The following is a 14,596-nucleotide window of genomic DNA, read 5'->3' as shown; positions in this document are numbered from 1 at the left end:
CCTACCTGGCATGCTCCAATTTTCTGGATAATTTGGGGTAGGGGGTGGGAATTAGCATGTCTGAATAAAGACCATTCATAATTAAGAGATTAACAATCTGCATGAAGTCATTTATTTTACATAACAGATATGTGAGAGATTCCAGAAAGTTGTGTGTAACTGAAATCTTATTTCTTTTTTAAAATATATCTTTATTGATTTCAGAGAGAGGAAAGGAGAGGGAGAGAGAGATAGAAACATCGATGATGAGAGAGTCATCACTGATCGGCTGCCTCCTGTATACCCCCGACTGGGGATTGAGCCTGAAACCCGGGCATGTGCCATGACCAGGAATCGAACCCCGATCTCCTGGATCCTAGGTCGGTGCTCAACTGCTGAGCCACGCCCGGCAGGGCCTGAAATCCTATTTCTAATTCCCTAGGGTTACCCAGGGTGATTCTCTGTAAAGTGAATAATAACATTTGTTACAAATCCTTATTTTTATCTAGCCGGAGAACTGAAAGTCACTTAGCCTACTGTGTAAAGGACATTGTGCCAGGAGCTGTGGGAGGGTGTTTGTTTCTGGTTTTGGGGTCTCAGTCCTGTCCCTTGGGGCTTCACTGAGGAGTGGGCCAGAGTCACTGCCAGGCTTGGTCCACTCCTGTCCCTCCTTCCTGCTGGAGGTACTGCTGCTTCCAAGACTGTTCCCACTGTCTTTTTGGCCTTTGGGTGCCAGCAGCTGGAAGGGCACAGCTGAGGAAAAGCAGATAAATGTGGAAAATGACCCCAGAGGTCACCAGCCCAGACAGCAGTGTCCCAAAACTGGCCAGCAACCTTAAAAGGCAGTTTTTGTTTAAATGAAAATTTGTTTATAAAAGTGAATTCCTGCCCTTCTCTGGTGGTTTATAGTAAGGTTAAAGATTTCAACAGATGGGGAGAGCATGGCACGTGGAGATGAGCAACTCAGTGCTGACCCAACACAGAACATTCCTTAACACCCCCTCATCAACACTGCTTTTCAATGTCTTAACATAATGTAACAAAATCCAAGTTCATCATATAACTCCACGGAGAGAAGCAAATGAGCAGGCAGGAGTCAGATACAAGTGGAACATGTCCACAAAAATGATATTTTGAAGTGTGTAGTTTGGAGCTGCTTATACTTTTTCCCAGAGAAAAGCAGGGCAATGTTTAAAATGGTTGTTAGATTACCAGGCTAGACCTCAAAATTCTACATAATTCATATGATGGCTAAAATACCCATCTCTCTCTCTTTTTTAATGGTTTAATTAATTAATTTATTTTTAAAAATTTATCTTTATTGTTGAAAGTATAACAGATATTCCCCTTTTTTCCCCCATTGACCCCCTCCACCCCGCATCTGTCCCCCCCAGGCCTTCACCACACAATTGTCTGTGTCCGTGAGTTACACACACATGCATATAAGTTCTTTGATTAATCTCTCCACCCACTCCCCCACCTCCCCTTCCTACTGAGATCCCTCAGTCTGTTCCATGCTTCTATGTCTCTGGATCTATTTTGTTCCTCAGTCTATTTTGTTTATTAGATTCCATATGTGAGTGAGATCATGTAAAACTGAATCAGGAAGAAGCAGAAAACCTGAATAGGCTAATAACAAGTGATGAAACGGAAGCAGTAATAAAAAAAACTCCCAGCAAACAAAAGACCTGGTCTGGCCGGCTTCACAGGGGAGCATTCTAATTCTTTAGGTTGCAGGGTCAGAGAGTTTACAGAATTTTTTCTTGCTTTTTGAGGTAGGCTTGCAGTGCTATGAACTTCCCTCTTAGGACTGCTTTCACTGTATCCCATGGATTTTGGGTTGTTGTGTTTCATTTTCATTTATTTCCAGGAAGTTTTTTATTTCTTTCTTGATCTTATTGGTAACCCATTCATTGTTTAATAACATGCTATTTAGCTTCCATGTGTTTGAATGTTTTTAAGTGTTTTTACTGTAGTTGACTTCTAATTTCATGCCATTCTGATCTGAGATGCTTGATATGATTTCAATCTTCTTGAACTTGCAGAGACTTGTTTTGTGTCCTAATGTGTGGTTCTATCTTTGAGCATGACCCATGTCCACTTGAGAGGAATGTATATTCTGCAGCTTTGGGGTGAAATGTTCTATAAATATCAATTAAATCCATCTGGTCTAGTGTGCCTTTTAGAGTCACTGTTTCTGTGTTGACTTTTTGTCTGGAAGATCTAACGAGCGAAGTCAGTGAAGTAGTAAAGTCCCTGACTATGACTAAATTGCTGTTGATCTCTCCCTTAAGGTTATTATTGATAAGTCCTTATTTATTGTCATTTTAATCTTTATTTCTTCTTTTTATCACAACAGTCCCTTTAACATTTCCTGCGATGCTGGTTTGGTGGTGATAAATTCCTTTAGCCTTTTTTTGTCTGGAAAGCTCTTTATGTCACCATTTATTTTGCATGTTTGTCTTGCTGGATAGAGTAGTCTTGGTTTCAGGTCCTTGTTTTGCATTACCTTGAATACTTCATGCCATTCCCTTCTGGCCTGTAGAGTTTCTGATGAGAAGTCATTTGACAGCCTTATGGGAGCTCCTTTGTAGGTAACAGATTGCTTTTCTCTAGCTGCCTTTGATATTCTCTCTTTGTTTTGAATTTTTGGCATTTTAATTATGATGTGTCTGGGTGTGGGCCTCTTTGGTTTCTTCTTGCTTGGGACTTTCTGTGTCTCCTGAACTTGTGTGACTTTTTCCTTCACCAGGTTAGGGAAGTTTTCTTCCATTGTTTCTTGAAACAGGTTCTCTAATCCTTGCTTACTTTCAACCTCTTCTGGCACACTTATGATGCGAATAATATTTTTACATTTCATGTTGTCCCACAGTTCCCTTAGACTGTCCTCCTGTTTTTGTTTTTGTTTAATATATCTGTATTGATTTCAGAGAGAGGAGAGGTGAGGGAGAAAGAGAGATAGAAACATGAATGATGAGAGAGTCGTCATTGATTGACTGCCGGTCCTCCTCTTTTTAAATTGTTCTTTCTTTTTGGATCTCTGATTGAGTGATTTTTTCTACCCTGTTTTCTAATTTGCTGACCCGATCCTCAGCTTCCTCTAATCTGCTGTTTATTCCTTCTAACATATTCTTTATTTCTGCTATGTCATTCTTCATTCCTGACTGGTCATTTTTCATAGTTTCCATATATTTTTCATGCCCTTGAGTATCCTTACAATCAGTATTCTGAACTCTATATCTTATCGACTGCTTATCTCCATTTCATTTAGCTCTTTTTCTGGAGACTTCTCTTGTTCTTTCATTTGGGGCTTGTTTTTTTGTCTCCCCATTTTGGCTATTTGGGTTTGTTTCTATGTATTAGGTAGGCCTGTTAGGACTCTCAGTCTTTTTGGAAGGTCTCTGGTGCTGGCCAATGTCAGATGCTGTTTGTGACTGACCTCGAGTACCCTGTTTGGAGCTATCAACAACCCACGGCTTGAGGTTTCCTCTGTTGGGGCTGGGTGCGTTTGGACAGGACCAAGATGCACACCAAAGTTTGCTTTTCCAAGGCCTGGGTAGAGAAGCAGATCAGGCAAAGAGTCAAAGAACTCTGAGGTCCACCTCTGCCTACAGGCTGGTTAATCTGATTCTCTTAATGAGCCTCAGGCTATAGAAACTCCACAAGGTAGGGTGAGAAGTTTTCCAGCAGGGTGGGGCAATTGCTTCCCCCTTAGGCAAAAGTTTCTTAGAAGGTAAATGTCTGCTTGAGGAAGATGTCCTCTGCAGTATGGGGGAATGACTCAGCACAGGAACCCAGAGGGATGCCCTCTGAGCTCTATCTCCAGAGCCCATAACCCTAGATTCTTCTTACACAGCTCCAGCCCACTCTTCCCTCCCTCTGCTGGAGCCCAAGGTAAGCTGCTGCACATGAAACTTCGTGCATTGGCCCTTTAAGAGGGTGCCTGCATTTCCAGCTGTCTCTCCCTGGCAGACAGAAACCCAGCTGCTTCTTACAGCCAGATGTTATGTGGGCACCTTTCTTAGTTCTGGTGCTCTGGGCTAGGAAGCCCAGCCTAAGGTTTAGGCCTCAGAGTTCTCAGTGGGAACCCCCACAGCTGAGATATCCCCCCGGACCTTCAGTTGGTGCCTGTAGGAGCTGGGTCAGCCCTCTCGCACCTCCACACTTCCTACCAGTCTTTATGCGGTCTCCACTTTTCCTCCTTGGTTATGAGGGTGCTCTCCAGCTTGTCTTCAGTTGCAGTTGATTATTCAGGATGGTTTTTCTATGTTTTAGTTGTAATTCCAGTTTGGTCAGGAAAGTGTCAGTGTAGATTCCACTCAGTCTGCCACCATCTTTAATCTCCAATACCCATCTCTTATAATTAAAAATTAGCAGGAAACAAAATGTCACTTTGCAATAATAATTTTTAAAAAACAAAGAAAAAACAATTTTAGAACTGAAAATAAGACAGTTTTATTCATCTGAAGCATTAGTGTTTACAGAAACCAGACTTGATAGAAAGTAGTGAAGAAGTCCTGGACGGTTTGGCTCAGTGGTTAAAACATCGGCCCATGAGGATTAAAAAAAAAAAAAGAAAGTAGGGAAGATGCCATTCATTAACTTTTGGGAAGATTTTAATAGTTACTTCTAGGAACTCTCAAAGGGTTCAGGACTTGAAGTCACTGGTTCTCTTTCTTGAATTTTACTTCACTATTTATGGCCTTTCTTTTTAAATATAATCATAGCACTAAAACTGCTCTAACATCAGCCATGATTGGGTGGAATTTGGGGTCATACATGGAACTTAAAGAGGGAATAATTTTCTTGAAGTAACTATGCACGAGTTAGAAAAACGTTCTAGGAGATCCAGGTAAAAAAAGTAAAAGAGAACATAAGTGGAAAAAGATAGTCTGAGGTGGAATTACTTTGGCTGGCATGGTGACAGATGGCAGTGGGAACGAGTGATGAGGGTGAGCAAGGCCTGGGTCTGCCAGTGCCCTTGGCCTGCAGAATGGCTCCATCAGCACCTGAGAGCTTGGCTGCTGTACCTAGAGTGTGGGGAAAGGGATGGAGGCACCACACATATCCAGCCAGTCACATGTGACACCTGCTTTAATACCAGTGCTTAAGACTGAGAGCATGCCTGCTCTGTAGTGCCGGACTGTCAGAGCTAATGTCCAAAGATGCCCCCTCCCCATAGGACTGGTATTCATGCTCTTGGGTCCTGGATGCCCCTGGGATGTGCTTTTGGCTAATGGAAAGCTGTGGCATGACAATGCGTGACTTCTGAGGCTAGGTCCTAAGAAGTCTTGCAGCTACCCCTTGGGTCTCCTGGAATATACTCTCTAGGGGAAGCCAGCTGCCATGCTGTCTTAGAGAAGCCCACGTACTCTGAGACTGCTATGCTCTGAGGAAGCCCACCATCTGCTTTCCAGCTACTCAGCCCAGGTGCCAAACATGCGAGTGAAGGAGATTCAGTTAAGTGCAGCCTCATCCACCATCTGACTGCAACCAAACTCAGAACCTCAAGGAAGAACCTCACAGCTGAGCCTGTTATTATCTCCCAGAACTGCAAGGAATAAGAAATAAATGGTTGTTTTAAGTCATTAAGTTTTGGGGTATCTTTTACATACCAGTAGATAACTAGAACCTAGATTTAAGTCCAAAACTTGCTTTTCCACAAAGCACACCAACATCTCCATCCCAAACTACCATCTACCCCCAAGAGGAAGTGTTGACCCATCCTTCAACCTGCTTAGCACAAGGAAACATCAAGAATCTCCCAGCAAGCTCAGCTTTTAGACCTCCATTCGCTTCTCCTTAAATCTCGCTTGTGGGCCATTTGCTGGGTTAGAAGTCTAGCTGTTACAATTAAGGAATAGAAATTAAGTAATAACAACCATGAATCTCTTAAATGAATAAAGGTAACATTAGCTACTCGTAGCATTTTGATGGGCAGCCTTGGTGGAACCCCTGAAGTAACTCTGGGCCAATGCTCCAGAGCTGATTGGAAAGACAGCTTCCTGTCTCTACACTGTCACTGCCATTAGTTTGTTTTTTCAAAATATATTTTTTATTGAGCCTGGCTGGTGCTATTCAGTGGTCGAGTGTCGACCCATGCACCAAGAGATCCTGGCTCGATCCCCAGTAGGGGGCATGTAGGAGGCAGCCAAACAATGACTCTCTCATCGATGTTTCTCTCTCTCTCTCCCTCTCCCTTCCTCTCTTTGAAATCAATAAAAACATATTTTTAAAAAAGAAAAGCATATTTAAAAAATATACATATATATTTATTTTATTATTTATTTTTAAAATATATCTTTATTGATTTCAGAAAGAGGAAAGGAGAGGGAGAGAGAGAGAGAGAGAGAGAGAGAAACATCAATGATGAGAGAGTCATTGATCGGCTGCCTCCTGCACGCCCCCGACCGGGAATCGAACCCCGATCGCCTGGATCCTAGGTCGGTGCTCAACTGCTGAGCCATGCCTGGCCGGGTTATTTTTATTGATTTTGGAGAGAGAGGAAGGGAGAGGGAGAGAAAAAAAAACATCAGTGCTAGAGAGAAACATTGATTAGTTGCCTCCAGTAAGAACCCTGACTGGGGATTGAACTCACAACCTGTGTATGTGTTCTCACCTGACCGGGAATTGAACTGGTGACCTTTTGGTGTATGGGACATGATGCTCAACCAACTCAGCCACACCAACCAGGGCTACTGCTATTAGTTTAAATCTCTTATGTGTTTCTCTGTGATCTCTTTCTAAGAACTTTCTCTTTCCTTCTGCAGACCTAGAACAATGTAGGTGTGCTCCAGAGACTGGCTTAAGAAATGGAGTTAAGAAAGACCATCTAAACACACTGGCTGAATTCCTTGCACTGTGGAAATGACTCTAACAGAGCAGTCATTTTCTTGGTGAGTTTTCACTGCATTGTTGTTGTTGTTTTTATGACACACCTGGTAGACTCATCATGGATTAATTACATAAATTAAAGCAGTCAGGACAACATAGTCATCGAGATGACCGAGCTCCTAGTTCCACCAGTTCCCTCCTCTCAAAAAAAAGAAAATGTGATTATGTTAGAGGAGCTGAAAAGACACAGAGAATTTGTCTAGGGGGTCAGTGCCCCCTGCAAGGTAGATAACCAGCAGGCATTGCTTTCCTCTTTCTACCTGGGATGCTGTCATGAAATATAGGTGGTACCAGAAAGTGTGCCTAATGAATGAATCTATGACTTAGAAGTCTTGAAACTGAGTAGCTCGGAATCAGGTAACCCAGAGGGATACTATAAATAGCCAGACTGAAAACAGCTCCATTCATGCTGTAATTGAGTTACACCCCAGCTAACTATACAGGGTATTCATCCAGGCTAGAAACACGCAGAAATATAGAATGTCATCAAGGACATCTTCAGACAAAAAAAGTATCCATGTTTCCTGACTTTACGGACACCATGAATTATCAACAGCAAACGTTTCTGATCCTGTACCTGTTTGATCTCAGAGGATATAACAAATCTTTTTTGTTCTGGAAGGCTTTGTTCAAAACCCTGTGCGGCATAAACCCTGCTGTCAACACTGCCAAGGGGCTTCACACAGAGGGGCTAAGAAGTGACAAAGGTGCTCAGTGAGCCGGGCTGTGACAGCTAGTTTGTCTTGAGCTCCCAAAGGGCTTGGCGAGGACATAAGCCTGCAGCCAGAGGAACCGGCAGACAGCCGCACACTAGGAAGGGTTCACCGCACTCTGGTCCTTCCCCAGCAGTGCCAGCTGGAGAACCAACAGCTGGTCCCTTAGAAGCAGTAATGGCAACACTGATGGCAGGCAAGGCAGGAGCAGGACAGCAAGGGGCCTGATCCCATCCCCATAGCCAGGGACTCTGATGGCTTTCTCGAGAAACATTTCTCCTAAGGGGACTTGCCTTTCTTTCTCCCTATTTCCCCAACCAACCAGGGCTGAGTCCCCTCACACTGGAGGACCTAGGAGAAATGTTCTTGCTATACACTGAATGTTTGTGTCCCCCCCCCCCAATTCATGTTGAAATCTTAACCCCCAACGTGACAGTCGTAGAAGATGGGGCCTTTGGGAGGTGATTAGGTTCTGAGGGGGGAGCCCTCACGAATGGGATCAGTGCCTTTATAAAAGGGACTCCAAAGAGCTTCCTATCCCCACCACTCCGTGAGGAAACAGCAAGAAGACAACTGTCTATGAATCAGGAAGTGGGCTCTCACCAGACACCAAACTGTTGGTACTTTGATCTTGGACTTTGAGCCTCCAGAACTGTGAGAAATAAATGTGTGTTGTTCATAAGCTTCCCAGTCTGTGGTATTTTGTTCTAGCAGCCCGGAGGGGCTAAGACAGTTCTCCAGTTGTCTATGAGGTCAAGAAATAATATATGTAGGTTGTGATGGTTAATTACCAAGTAAGGAGCCCTGCCTGCTATTAAAGTTAGGTTAATTGTAGAGCATAATTGTCCAATAAACCTTTGGGGGCAATGACAGAAGGAAAGTTCAGCATGTACATTGTTGACTACTTCACATTTCTGGACACTATTAATCCTCCAGGATCCTCAGAAAACACTCCGCTCAACATATGTCAGAAGAGTTTACCAAGGAGGAAGGCGATGCTTTCAATAACCAGAAAGGAAGGGGAAGGAATCAGGATTGGGCCTTTAAAAGAAATCTGCTGTTACCACCACAAAACAATAACAAAAAGATTACAACTTTAGAGGCACATATGAAGGCTCTAGATATATTTTAATTGCCTCAAGGTCCTCACAAATCTTGATGTAACAAACAGTATTTAAAAGAGAGGGTGTGCATAAAGAAAAAACAAAGTCGCATGTCAGAAATGCTTACTGGTTTCATTTTAAAAAACCTTTTAATTTTAGAATAACCATAGATTCACAGGAAGTTGCATAACTACAGTACAAAATGAAAACCAGGAAATGTACTATCTACAGACCTTACTGAGATTTTGCCAGTTTTACATGGGTTCATTTGCGTGCGTGTGTGTGTGTGTGTGTGTGTGTGTGTGTAGCTCCATGCAATGCTATCATATGTAGCTTTGTGTAATCACCACAATCAAGATAATGAACTCTACCATTACCACAAGGCTCCCTCAGGTTAACCCTTTATGGCCACACCCACTCCCCTCCCCTCCCCCATTCTTAACCCCTGGCAATCCTACACTGTTTTCCATCTCTAGAATTATGTTATTTCACAAATGTTGTATAAATGAAATCATACAGTATGCATCCTTTTGAGATTGGCTTGTTTTTTCACTCGACAGAATTCCTTGAAGCTCTGTCCATGTTGTTATCTGTATCAATATGTCTTAGTCAGCTCCGGCTGCTATATCAAAATACTACGGGCTGGGTGACTTAAACAATGGACAGTTCTAGAACCTGCAAATCCAAGATCAAGGTTCCTGGCATATTTGGTTCTTGGTGAGGGCCCTCATACTGGCTTGAGTGGGTAGGAGAATTGAGAGAGGGAGTGCTCTGGTGTCTCTTCATATAAGGACACTAATGCGATCATGGGGGTCCCACCCTCATAACCACAACTAAACCTAATCACCTCCCAAAGGCCCCACCTCCAAATACCACCACATTGAGGATTATGGCTTCAACATATGAACTTTGGAAGGAGCACAAATATTGAGTACATGCTAGTTAATTCTTTTTATTGTTGAGTATTATTTCACGTTATGCTTGTAGCAAAGTTTAACCAACACCCATTGAAAGATATTTGGGTAGCTTTAAGTCTTTGGCTATTATAAATAAAGCTGCTATGAACATTTGTGTAGAAGTTTCTGTGTGAAAAGAAGTTTTCATTTCTCTGGGATAAATGTCTGAGCACAAGTGCTAGGTCATATGGTAAGTCCATTTTTAGTTTTAAAAGAATCTGTCAAACTGTTTTCCAGATTGGCTGCATCATTTTATATTCCCAACAGCAATGTGTCAATGATCTAGTTTCTCTGTATACTGTCCAGCATTTGGTATTATCACTATTTTTTAATTTTAGCCATTCTAATAGGGGTGTGGTGATATCTCACTGTGATTTTAATTTGTGTTTCTCTAACTACTAATGATATTGAACATCTTTTCATGTGCTTATTTGCCATCTGTATATCCTCTTCATTGAAATATCTGTTTATGCCCATTTTCTAATTGGATTGTTTATTACTGTTGAGTTTTGAGAGTTCTTTATACACTATATTCTAGATATAAGTCCTTTGTCAGATATGTGATTTGCTAATATTTTCTCCCAGCCTTTAACTTGTTCTTTCATCTTTTTTAACTTTATTTTTCTGTTATAGTTTACATACAATATTATATTAGTTTTAGGTGTACAACATAGTGATTAGACATTTATATACCTTCCGAAGTAATCACCACAATAATTCTAGTACCCTATCTGGCACCATACATAGTTATTACAATCTTATTGACTATATCCCCTATGCTGTACTTTACATCCCCTGACTGTTTTTGCACCTGGCAATTTGTACTCCTTAAGCTTTCTTTTTCATCTTCTTAACAGGGTCTTTGGCAGAGCAAAGTTTAAATTTTTGATGTGGTATCATTTTTTAAAAAATATATCTTTATTGATTTCAGAGAGAGGAAGGGAGAGGGAGAGAGGGAGATAGAAACATCAATGACGAGAGTCATTGATCGGCTGCCTCTTGCACACCCCCGACTGAGGATTGAGCCTGCAACCCGGGCATGTGCCCTGACCGGGAATCGAACCTCGATCTCCTGGATCCTAGGTCGATGCTCAACTGCTGAGCCAAGCTCGGCCAGGCTGATATGATCTCATTTAAAATTTTAAAAAATAATAGTGATCTCCTAGCCTACCCTGTCCTGTATTCCATGCCAAAAAGGGGCATGTACATATTTCATCCATCTGTCTGTTCATCCAGCCAATGTTTATCCAGTACCTACTATGTTACAGGTTCAGTGGCTTGTATTAGTGACTAAAAAAGGAATAAAATAGTTACCTTCAAGTATTCGGTCTAGTGGGGACAGAGACATGGAGCACATGCCTTCCATTGGAGTGTGGTAAGGGATATAAAACAGGCTGTGGGGACCCAAGACCGAGCACTTGCTGTGGCCAGGAGAGGTGGGGAAGGCCACTCCTTGCTTGTCTCTTTCACACAACTGAGGGACTGCCAGTTATGGGCCAGTTGAAATCGTAGTATTATTCTAGCTATATATAGGTCATACATAGTGTATTGTGTAAAAATGTATCCATATGTTCTTTTCATCAAAATTACTACTGGTTCATTTTGTAAAATATTCCTTCCACATTTAAAAATGACTAATACCAAAATTGAGATCTTGTGAGATTAACACAGAATTCACCTCGGGATGTGATCATTTTTCAAAATAAAAACGACACCTGTTAGTTCAACAGGTGGTCTTCACTATGAAGTACAAGCATCAAGGAAAGGTGTAGCTGGGTCTTGTTGTATAACAGTCCTTGGTCCTAATATAGCAACGTTCATCTGAGAAGCTGAAAGGACTTGACTCACATGACAAGCTACCTCATTTTGCATGACTCTAAGGAAGGCGAGACAAGATGTATTATGCAGTGGCCTATATTCCGAGTAGAGGATGATGTTCCCTACCCAGGTAACTAGAAAAGTATGCCCAGTGACACATTTGAGAGGAACTTAGAGATCCTTAAGTTAGAAAAGAGGATTGAACCATTGTTTTAGGCTACAGTTCTCCTCCAAGAATTTTTAAAAGCATAAGGCCAGTCTGACCAGTGTGGCTCAGCAGTTGAGCATCGACCTAGGATCCAGGCGATCGGGGTTCGATTCCCAGTCAGGGCACATGCCCTGGTTTCTGGCTTGATTCCCAGCAGGGGGCATGCAGGAGGCAGCTGATCAATGACTCTCTCATTATTGATGTTTCTATCTCTCTCTCTCCCTCCCCCTTCCTCTTTCTGAAATCAATAAAGACATATTTAAAAAAAAAAAAAAGCATAAGACCTGTTCTTGCTTATATAGGACTGATTAAATTATCATTACAACAAATACTTGAGGCTCAAATCTGAGAATGCATTTTAGTATCATGTCTAATCAATACCTCGTCCTGTCAATCCCCCCTTGGTGATGTCTCCCTCTCCCACTCCTTATATTCTCCCTTCCTTCCTACTCCTACTGCAGTTTGGTCCAGAAACACTTGACATCCAGCTGCCCAGCAGCTTTTCTCTGCCCCAACTCACCTTGTACACAACTGCTATAGACTAAATGTGTCTCCCCTAAATTCATATGTTGAAGCCTAATCCTCAATGTGAGGCATTAGGAGGTGGGGCCTCTGGGAGCTGATTAGGTCCTGCAGGTGAGCCCTCATGAATGGGATCAGTGCCCTTATAAAAGAGACCCCAGAGAGCTCCCTTGCTTCTTCTGCCATGTGAGGACACAGCTAGAAAGCATCCTCTGTGAACCAGGAACATCAAATCTACCAGCACTGTGATCTTGGACTTCTATAGAACTGTGAGAAATCAATGCCAGTTGTTTATAAGCCACCCAGTCTACGATATTCTGTTATAGCAGCCTGAACTAAGACAACAAGAAAGTCAGACTTATATATCAAATGCAACATTTCCTCCTGTCATTCTGATGCTTTGAAATCTTTAGTTGCTCCCCCCTGCTTACAGAATAAATTCCAAATGCTTCATTCTCTACCATCAGCCCCAATCTACATTTCCAGCTACCTTTTCATCTCCCACTTTTTTCCTAAACACACTTAAACACCATGGTCAACAGATAGCTCCATGACGTGCCATCAGGGACTGGCATCTTTCTCATTCACCACTGTATTCCTGCTTTGTGGGTTTTGTTGAATTAATGAATGAACCGTCCCCACCAACCACTGTTTCCAAACTCGCCATTTCCAAAAGCTCCTCGGCCATTCCAATCCCTCATCCTTGCAAGTTTCTACATACTAGGTATCTTTCCCCTCATCCTTACAGCCAGAAATAGCCTTGGCCCTCCCCTCTGATAATCTGAATCCTATTTATGTGTCCAGGTTTGAGTCAAGCTCTGACTTCAAAAGCTTCCATAACTTTCTAGCCCACCATGGTATCTTCCTCCTTAGAACAGTTACTGCACTTTTGGTACCACACATTCATTCATTCCACATGCACTAAGATGATCAGGATGCAGGCCCTGCGGTGGAGGAGCTCATAGTCTAGTTGACATTTACCAGCTATTGCCTCACATTGGGTTAATGACGGCAGAGGCCATGTTTGAAACTTATTTGGATTCTTCCCCCATCCCAAGCCCTTAGCATGGTGTTCAGTAAACACTTTTTTTTTTTAGAGAGAGAGGAAGGGAGAGAAAAAGAGAGAGAAACATTGATGTGAGAGAGAAACACCCATCAGTTGCCTCCCATACCGGTCCCAACCAGGAATCAAACTAAAAACCTAGGCATGTGCCCTGGCCGGGAATGGAACCCACAACTTTTTGGTACACAGGACAATGCTCCAATCAACCCAGCCAGGGCAATAAACATCTTTTGAATGATTAAAATAATACCTTGATTTGATTTGATGTTGCATCGATGAGGAAACTGAGGCACAGAATGGTAAAGTAACTTGTTTCAGACTGCAAGTGAGTAACTGGTTGCTTATTAAGAATTGAGGTTGCACAGTTTTGGAACCAAAGACAGCTCTGTCTCCATCGTGCAAGCATTTATATACCTCTCTTAGACGCAGAGCACAAATTGTGCCCTATTACACACATATAGACTTCACTGAAATTACAAGGAAGGACATGTATATGTTTAAAGTCATAGTTTGGCTTTGCAGAATAATTAATGTTCTTATATTCAATATCAAGTTGTGTGAAAGGTAACACACAATAGATTCAAAACCATTCCAGGGAGAAAAGAGTGGGTGGCAGCTGGTGAGCTGCAACAGTCTCCCTTTCATAGAACAATTCTTGTGGAAGAAACAGCATTGCTGCCTTCTTCTATTTTCAGCACGAAGTAACACTTAACTAATCTAATTATTATTCAAGTGGAGGTGTATAGCCACAAACCTTCATTTAATCTGCAAGTTTTGCAAAGCAACAAACTAATATACAGTAGAAGATGCAAATGGGCGGTCTGCTGGCAAAACTGAACTCATATAAAGGGTTTAGGGACTTTTGAAGTTAGTTTGGAATACATACAAAAGGATATTTATAACCTTTCTATGAGGCAAGAAGAATCAGGAAGAACAAACCCATCACATACCCATCAACCCAGCCTAACAACTAGAACAGGACCAGCAGCCCTGAAGCCTTCTAGGCACACACAGTACATGAAACAATCTGAATGAACAACCAACAGTTAAAAATCTTGACACTGCACACAAAACTGTAGAAGTCCAGCCTCTCTTTAAAAACCTGGCACTATGGGTTCTGCATTCTCATAGGGAAATAGTGAGTTGGGTCGCCCCTGGGTTCACCACATTCCACTCTGTCCATCTGGCTGCTTTTCTTCATCTACGTGACCCATCTGGTCTGGAGGCACCTGAGTTCATAACCCCCGGCAAGTGTTTCCTTTTGGGGTTAGCTTTCTCTCATTTGACACTGTTCAAGCTCTCCATTTCCTTAGTTCTCCTGCTTCTCCTTTGGGGCGTCT

This window comes from Miniopterus natalensis, chromosome X (genome assembly GCF_054644295.1).
Source record: "Miniopterus natalensis isolate mMinNat1 chromosome X, mMinNat1.hap1, whole genome shotgun sequence".
NCBI lineage: Eukaryota > Metazoa > Chordata > Mammalia > Chiroptera > Miniopteridae > Miniopterus > Miniopterus natalensis.
Note: the sequence above shows the minus strand (reverse complement) of the source record.